General features: G+C 40.5%; 1 pseudogene; it reads left to right on the forward strand.

The window, feature by feature from the left end:
- The window catches only part of LOC124245937 (uncharacterized), a 9,324-nt pseudogene extending 3,321 nt beyond the window's left edge, over nucleotides 1-6,003 (forward strand).
- Nucleotides 6,004-8,159: the final 2,156 nt, after the last annotated feature.

The following is an 8,159-nucleotide window of genomic DNA, read 5'->3' on the forward strand; positions in this document are numbered from 1 at the left end:
ATATATATATATATATATATATATATATATATATATATAAAATGTGTTCTACTTTCCTGGAGAACCCTGGCTGATACAGATTTTGGTACCAAGACTGTTTCTAGAGGAACAGAAGTTTAAGGATGAGTTTTCTGAATAGATTCTGGGGTTTCTAGAATTGGTTCTCTAATCTGATGAGATTTAAAGACTCTGATGACTTTATATACAGTAGTAAAGAGAAAACTGATAGTCCATGGCATGATCTGACAATAGAGATATGCAAAGTATCTGCATTGGATAAAGCTAATCAGCTACTTATAAGAAGCAAGGAACTGGATGACTGTGTATATAATACAAACATTTTTTGGAAAACTAACAAGTATAATGAGATTGGCTGGTTGCTCCTAATGTTGCTCTACAAAATGGTGAAAGAAAAAGATGAGCTCAGGGATTCAAATTCCCAGCTCAAGTACTATATCAATGACTTAAAGGCTTCTATATGTGCCTTAAAGGAGACATATATAGCCACTGTAGCCACACAACCTCCTGTAGCCACAGGGCTAAGATTGCTGAAAATCAAATGCAGAATCTCCTAAGGAAACTGACTGAATTACAACTCAAGTTGAATTCCCAGCCTTGCAGGGTGTCTCATGAAGGCATTTATTGGGAAAGAATGAGATCCTGTAAGTTGGAATGGGGACAGGTGGGAAGACTCTGATGAAACTGGGTACACTGGGCCCCTAAATCCTCATGAGTCTTTTTTTTCTAGTGGAAGAAATCTCCACCCTCAGTGTCAGCAGCCTCTCCACCCCCAGTCTTATCAGCCTTTCCACTCCTGTCTGAGGAAATTAACCATGCATTTGCCTGAGGAAAGTGTAATGTCCTCTCCAGAGGCAATTGTCATGTAAAACAATGCTGATTCTCCTCAGGACACACCTTTCCACTCCTTTTTGTTTCTAAACCTACAACTATACTCAAGTCTCAGCATGCCCCTAAAGTGTGACCCATGAGGAAATATGATACACTCCAAAAAACTACTTGAATTTTCTAAATCATACCAACAGAAATCCAGGGAAATGTGTGGGAATGGACACAGGGGGTGTGAGATTACGGTGGGAGAATGACAAAATTGGATCCGGCCAAATTTATTCACATGAGCTCACTAAGCAGAGATTTTGCATTTAATGTTCCAGCTCCAGAATTTATAAAAGGCTGTAACAGTTTGCTTGGTTGCCTGAAACATGGATGAAAAGATGGCCCATTGTGAGGAAAGTGGAAATGTCAGACTTGCATTGGTTTAATGAAGAGGAAGGGATTCAAAGGCTTAGAGAGATTCAAATGTTAGAGTGGATTTGTCATTTAAGACCTACTCATCCACACTGAGAAGGTCCGGAAGACATACCTTTTGTTAATGCACAAAAATGGGGTTCTCCTACCCAATGCACATAAACAAGCCAATTAATTACAGCATCAGCTTTCGAGAAAACAGATCAGCTTTATTCTGTGAGATGGATCTGCAGGGAGACAGGGGATGTGCTCTCAGATCTGTCTCCCTGATTCAGGATTAGGGACAAAATTTAAGAGGTCAGGGAGAACAGGTTGACACATGGAAACGCTGGTGAGACAGGTTTTGATTGGTAGGCTTCAAGCATTTATAGTAAGGGTCTAAACATTTATGATGAGGTGAGGAAGGAATTTTAACACCAGATCTTTCTGAATGATGGATCCCTCACTTCTGATAAGAGTCTAACTTTCAAGTTCCAGTTGTGTCCAGTCCTTGGGTTCCATGGGGAGGAGAATCTTTGGTTCCACAGTCTTTTCAGGTCAAGATTTCTTCTTCTGTGCATACTCTAGCTACATGGCTTTGCAAGTTTTCTGAAAAAAAATTTCTTAATTACTCTTGATGAGGTCAGTTGAACTGGACCTGGAGGGCCTGCAGTTATACTTTCACCAATACTGTAAGAAATGAATTTATGAGGGGAGCTGTAGCATCCTTGAAGAGCTCCATGATCACTCTTTTCTGTAGGTGAAAACTTACAGTAGGAAGTGCAGCCACTTAATTGAGAAACCCAAATACAATGAGAGTAATTGGATTCCAATTGACAGGAGTAAAGTGGTGGCACTTAACAGTCATAGGCAAGGAGGGCATGGTTATCGTGGTATACAGCAGAGTCAAAGCAGCAATCCGAATAGCCTGACTCATGAAGACCTATGGCATTGGCTGATTGATCATGGTATTCGTAGAAGTGAAATACATAGGAGGTGACAAGAGATTTTCATATATTAAGGTATATGGGGTAAATATTCTGATTCAAAACTGATTCGGTGTGAACTAAAAAAAGCCTGATTTATGACTTACCAAACAGACATTGTACATCTGCTTTAACCATTAAAATAAGATGCATACTTCCCCTCCTACAAGGCCAGTAGCGTCCTATTGGTAACACCCTATCAGTGACACCAGTATTAGTACTCCTAAATAAGTTTCCTTTCCTGACATCAGGGTCATGTTGACCTGCTAATTTACAACTGAATTTCTCTTTGAAACTTTGATGAATATGTAGCCTGGGTGTGTTTAATGTATATTCTTTGTTCTAAACAGGTATAAGACTGTACTGAAAACCATGCTTCTCCAGCATGCTTGCTTTGTTTCTGGAAAAGCCCTTCCCAGGTTATAATTCTAAATTTGGCTTGAGTAAAACTCATTTTATCTCTCTTACCTATAGAATGATGATTGGTTATTTTGCGTCAACAGAAGCCTCATAAATTCATACTAGATCTGAAGAAGCAGCAAAGTTCTAGGTCAACCAAAGAGTCTAAACTGAATCATAAAAACAGAGAGTCATGGCCCCACAATCAATTCTCAGACTTGAGAGAGTTTACAGACTCAGAGCCACCCAAGAATGAAGGGGAGGCTAGGTCTTCTTGAGAAAAGACCCTGGTACACTACCAAAACTTTATACTATTAATCTTTCTCCCATCTTTCCTCAAAGGGCCCTATGGCCTTTTACCATGTTAACTGTGCATTGGGAAAAAGGAAATAAACCTTTCAGGGACTACTGGACATTGACTCTGAGTCGGCACTAATTCCAGAAGACATAAAACGTCACTGTGTTCCACCAGTCAGAGCAGGGGCTTATAGAGGTGAGGTGATCAACAGAGTTTTAGCTGTGGTCCATCTCACAGTGGGCCCAGGGGGTCCCTGAATCCATCCTGTGGTCATTTTCCCAGTCCTGGAACACATAATTGAAATAGATAAACTTAGCTGCTGACAAAATCCTCATATTGGTTCCCTGAACTGTGAAGTGAGGGCTATAATGGTGAGAAAAGTCAAGTGGAAGCCACAAGAAGTACCTCTACCCAGGAAAATAGTAAACGAAAAGCATTCCTGGAGGGATCTCAAAGATTAGTGCCACCATCAAGGACTGGGAGGTTGTGGTTCCCACGACATCTCTATTCAACTCACCTATTTGGCCTATGCAGAAGACAGATGGATCTTGGAACATACCAGTGGATTATCACAAGCTTAGCCAGATGGTGTGTCCGATTTTAGTTGCTGTACCAAATATGGTTTCATTGCTTGAGCAAATTAACACATTCCCTGGAACCTGGTATGTAGCTATTGATCTGGCAAATGCCTTTTTCTCCATCCCTATCAGTAAGACTCACCATAAGCAGTTTATTCAGCTGGCAAGGCCAGCAATACATCATGACTGCCCTACCTCAGGAGTATATCAACTCTCCTGCTATATGTCATAATTTAATTTGCATAATTTAATTTGGATCCTGATCACCTTTCCCTTACAAAAGATATCACACTGGTTCATTGCTTTGGTGACATGCTGATTAGACCTAGAGAGTGAGAAGTAGCAACTACTTTAGACTTATTGGTAAAACATTTGTGTGTTAGAACGTGGGAAGTAAATCCAGTAAAAGTTCAGGGGCTTTCTACCTTAGTGAAATTTCTAGGCATCCAGTGATGTGAAGCATGTTGAGTTATCCTTTCTAAGGTGAAGGATAGATTGTATCAGGCCCTTCCTACAAATAAAAAGGAGCACAACACCTAGTGGCCTGCTTTTGATTTTGGAGGCAACATGTTCCACATTTGGGTGTGTTACTCTGGACCATTTACTGAGTGACCTTAAAATCTGCTTGATTTGAGAGGGGACTGGAATAAAAGAAGGCTCTGAAATAGGTCCAGGTTGTCATGCAAGCTGCTCTGCTGCTTGTGCCATATGATTCAACCAATACAATGGTGCCTGAAGTATCAGTGCCAGATAGGAGATAGGGATGCTATTTAGAGCCTTTGGCAGGCCCCTATAGGTGAAGTACAGCACAGGCCCTACGAATTTGGGAGCAAGGCCCTGCCATCCTCCACAGATACAAACTACTCTTCTTTTGAGAAAGAGCTCTTGGCCTACTACTTGGACTTATCAGAAATGGAACACTTAACCATGGGTCACTAAGTTACCATGTGATCTGAAATGCCCATCATGAATTCCATGTAATCTGACCAGCTAAGCCGTAAAGTTGGGCATTCACAGCAGGAGTTCATCATCAAATAAGGTGGAATATACATAGCAGAAGCCAAGCAGGCCATGAAGGCACAAGTAAATTATGTGAAGAAGCAGCCCAAATACCTATGATCCCAACTCCTGCTAAACTGTCTTTTCTTTCTCAGCATGCACCTATGGTTTCAAGGGAGTTCCCTATAATCCATTGGCGGAGGCAGAGAAGTCTCAGGTTTACAGATAGTTTTACACGATATGCAGGCACTAGCTGAAAGTAAACAGCTGTGGTACTACAGCCCCTTTCTGGGACATTCCTAAAGGACAGTGGTGAAGGTATATCCTCCTAGTGGGTATAACTTCAAACAGTGTACCTGGTTTTTCACTTCGCTTGGAAGGAGAAACAGCCAGACATGGAATTATATACCAATTCATGGGCTGTGGCCAATGGTTTCGCTGGGTGTTCAGGGACTTGGAAGGAACATGATTAGAAAATTGATGACAAAGAAATTTGGGGAAGAGGTATGTGATTGGACTTCTCTGAATAGACAAAATGCATGATGATATTTGTGTCCAATGTGAATGCTCACCAAAAGGTGATCTCAGCAGAGGAGAATTTTAATAATCAAGAGGATAGGATGATCCATTCTGTGTATTCCAGTCACTCTCTTTCCCCAGTCACTCCTGTCACTGTCCAGTGGCCTCATGAACAAAGTGTCCATGGTGGCAGGGATGAAGGTTATACACAGGCTCAGCAACATGCGCTTTCACTCACCAAGGCCAACCTGGCTATGGAAACCACTGAATGCCTAATCTGCCAGCAGCAGAGACCAACACTGAGTCCTTAATATGGCACCATTCCTTGGAGAGATCAGCCAGCTACCTGGTGGTAGGTTGACTACATTTGACTGCTTTCATCATGCAAGGGGTAGCATTTTGTTCTTACTGGGATAGACACTTAATCTGCATACAGATTTGGCTTCCCTGCACACATGTTTTTTCTAAAACTACCATCCATGGACATACAGAATTCCTTATCCACTGTTGTGGTAATCTTCACAGCATTGCTTCTGATCAAGGAACTCACTTCACAGCAAAAGAAGTGTGGTGATGGGTCCATACTCATGGAATTCACTGGTCTTACCATGTTCCCCACCATCTTGAAGAAGTTGGCTTGATAAAACTGTGGAATGGCCTTTTGAAGACTCAGTTACAACACCAGCTAGGTGGCAATACCTGGGAGGGCTGAGACAAGGTTCTCTATAAGGTTGTATATGCTCTGAATCAGTGACCAATATGTAGTTCTCTTTCTCCAATAGTCAAGATTCACAGGTCCAGGAATCAAGGCATAGAAACAGGAGTGGCACCATTCACTATTTCCCCTAGTGACACACTAGCAATGTTTTTGCTTCCTGTTTCTCCAACCTTATGTTCTACTGGACTAGAAGTCTTAGTTCCCGAGAGAGGAATGCTTCTACTACAAGACACAACAATAATTCTTTTAAACTGGAAGTAAAGAATGCCGCCTGGCTGCTTTGGGCTCCTCATGTCTCTGAATCAACAGGCAAAGAAGGGATTTACTGTGCTGGCTAGGTGACTGATCCTGACTACTAAGAGGAAATTGAATTACTACTCTACAACTGAGGTGATAAAGAGTATGTCTGGAACACAGAAGATCCCTTAGGGTGTCTCTTAATAGTACCATGCCTTATGATTAAGGTAAGTGGAAAATTACAACAACCCAATCCGCACAGGACTACTAATGGTCCAGACCCTTAGGGAATGAATGTTTGGGTCATCCCACTAGGCAAAGAACAACAATCAACTGATGTACTTCCTGAAGGCAAAGGGAACCCAGGATGGGTAGTGGATGAAAGGAGTTACAAATACTAGGTATGACCATGTGATCAGCTACAGAAACAAGGACTGTAATTGCAATGAGTATTTCTTCCTTATTGTATTTTGTTATGAATATAATTGTGTGTGTGTGTATTAAATATCTTTGGTTTCTTTTCCTCTCTTATTGCCTTATCATATAAGATGAATTATTCACTTTTATCATAGTATTTAAGTATTATTAATTTATATTACAATATTTAAGTTATGGGATATCAAAGTGAAAGGTAAACATCACTCAAGGACTTTACTTCTTATTTTGGGCAAGAGGTTAGTGCATTATTGGTTGTATGAAGGAATGGTTGTATCATGTTAGACAGAATTATGACCCTGTTATTGCATTTATTTGGAGATTAAGCATGTTTTAAGGAGATGTGCATGAATGTCAAGTTGACAAAAGGTGGACTTGTGATAGCTAATTTCTTGTGTCAACTTGAGTAGACCAAGGGATGCTCACATATCCAGTTAAACATTATTTCTGGGTGTGTCGTAAGGGTGTTTTTGGAATAGATTGGCATTTGAATTGGTGGACTGAGTAAAGCACATTGCCCTCTCCAATGTGGGTGGGCATCACTTGTTCCATTGAGGGCTTGAATAGAAAAGGTGGAAGAAGGTTCAATTCTCTCTCTCTCTCTCTGCCTGGCTGCTTGAACTGAGACACTGGTCTTCTCCTGCCCTTGAACTAGAACCTATATCATCAGCACTCCTGGCTCTCAGGCCTTAGGGCTTGGACTGGAATTTATATTCACTTTCCTGGGTCTCCAGCCTGCAGACAGCAGATCATGGGACTTTTCTCAGCTTCTGCAATCTGATGAGCCAACTCTTTATAATAAATCTTATTTTATATAGATACATATATATGTATATATTATATATATAATTTGTATTTTACATCACAAGTATACAAATATATAGATATATTATATTACAATATCTAAGAATATAATATATAAAACATATAATATAAAATAAAATATATATTAGATATATTAAAAGTATGTGTAATATTTTATATATTTATTAGTATATATAAAATATATACAAATATCATTGGTTCTGTTTCTCTGGAGAACTCTGACTAATATAATAGCTGCTTCTGCATTTTTCCTTGATAGTGTCATTGAGTCAATTCCAACTTTTAGTTACTCTGTGTACAGTAGAGCTGAACCCTGCCTGACCCTGCTTGGTCTTTTTGTGCCATCCTCTCACCTTTTGGCGCTATACCAGAAAATGCTCCTCTGCTATTCATAGAGTTTCATGACCAATACTTTTGGAAGTGGGTGGCCAGGTCCTCCTTCCTAGTCTCTCTTAGTCTGGAACCTCCACTGAAACCTGTCCAGCATGGGTGACCCTGCTGTTATTTGAAATACCAGCAGCAGAGCTTTCAGCATCACAGCAACACACAGCCGCCAGAGTATGACAACGGAGAGATGGGTGGTGTGGTTCCCTCACCAGGAAATGAACCCAGGCCACAGCAGTGAGAGGGCCAAATCTTAACAACTTGACGACCAGAGCTGGCACATTTTTTCCTTATCTTTGAGCAAATAGAAGTCAGATATACAAAGTGAGAGGAGCCAACACAATTTCAAGCTGGAAAGTCATTTAGAGATTATTCAGATTACCCTCTAAACTTGACATATGAGAAAACTAAACTCTAGGTAAGTGAAGGGACTAGCTCAAAAAAGATAAGGTTAGGAATAGAACCCAGACGTTCTGATAGACAGTTCAATATTCTTTTATATTACAACATTTGACAAGAAAAATAACAATGCTAAC

Source organism: Equus quagga, chromosome 10, assembly GCF_021613505.1.
Source record: "Equus quagga isolate Etosha38 chromosome 10, UCLA_HA_Equagga_1.0, whole genome shotgun sequence".
Lineage (NCBI taxonomy): Eukaryota > Metazoa > Chordata > Mammalia > Perissodactyla > Equidae > Equus > Equus quagga.